This window comes from Diaphorina citri, unplaced genomic scaffold (assembly GCF_000475195.1).
Source record: "Diaphorina citri unplaced genomic scaffold, Diaci psyllid genome assembly version 1.1 scaffold1042, whole genome shotgun sequence".
NCBI classification, from domain to species: Eukaryota; Metazoa; Arthropoda; class Insecta; order Hemiptera; family Psyllidae; genus Diaphorina; species Diaphorina citri.
In genome coordinates this window covers 9,621-11,046 of record NW_007378472.1, presented here as the reverse complement: position 1 = coordinate 11,046, position 1,426 = coordinate 9,621, and positions in this window count along the sequence as shown.

Here is a 1,426-nt window from a genome sequence, read left to right as displayed (position 1 = left end):
AGAGGAAGATCGACTTGAATTTCCAATACAGTCTTACGATCGACTTGAAATCAATCAATTGGGCAGCCCAGCAATATCAGCTTTCGGGTGGATAAATTAATACCTAATCTATTACACCTATGTAGGTAAGTGTTAATAATTTTCAGGCCAGAGGAGTTTCGATTTTCACGGGTGAAGGTCAAAAACCAGTGAGGTCTACGTATAGCTTCTCCTCAGACGGAGGCATATAAATCTTATCCATGCTCAATGGTGTATGGTGGGAAATGATTTGCCAACTCAAGTGTGGGAGACCTATGGAAACCAGTGACGGAGGTTACCTCGGTAGGTCGCGGGTTCGATTTTTGCCCGGAGCGAACTTTACAGATAAGGTTTGTTCTCGGAACAGCTAGCTCTCTTCGCTTTCGGGATAAGACCTCAGTTACAGTTCCGTCTATCACCAACTTCTTGGAAAAAATATGCGTTAAAGGAATTTTCAATTCTGTTAAGCATACGTAAACGCTTGTCACAAATATCGTTCCCCAATTATTAAACCTAGATAAATTTCATGACTTGACTTGGACTCGAACCACCAACCTCCAGATCCAAAGTCCAACGCGTTAACCACTGCACCACTGAGGTTTTTAAAAAATCCTAGTGCAAAATAAGCCCAATTTTTCCCAAGGCAGATCTTACAACAAACAGATAGGGTTTGTTCTCAGAACGGCTTGGTTTCTCCTATCCTGTTTTCCTTCCTTTTGGAACGATAAGACCTTAGCAATTACAACCCCCTCTTGAGAAAAAAATAAAACACCTACCAGTACGCTTAGGGACACGGAAGCAGACGTAACAACAGGGGGTGGTTGAGCTGATTTCGAGCTACTCGGTAGAATCGATGTACTCGATGGTATTTTCACAGTAGAGCCGGACAGAATTTTCGCCAGAGAGCTAGAACTAGGTGGAGCGATCTTAACTGGGGACGAAGCGATTTTCACCGGCGATGAAACAGAGGCAGCGATTTTAGCTGGAGAAGAAAAGAGTAAATACATTAAATTTTTTAAAAGAAATAATTAAAAAAGACAATGGAGCAGTTGCAAATGGGTAAAAATTATAAATAAATGGTCGATTCCTATGTAAAATGATGGTATTTTCACGGTAGAGCCGGACAGAATTTTCGCCAAAGAGCTAGAACTAGGAGGAGCGATCTTAACTGGGGACGAAGCGATTTTCACCGGCGATGAAACCGTGGCAGCGATTTTAGCTGGAGAAGAAAAGAGTAAATACATTTAATTTTTTAAAAGAAATAATTAAAAAAGACAATGGAGCAGTTGCAAATGGGTAAAAATTATAAATAAATGGTCGATTCCTATGTAAAAAGTTGGGAAAAATCCAAATCTGAGGTCAAAACTCCGAAAAAATAACTGTAAAAGGTCGAAAATTCAATTTTTAT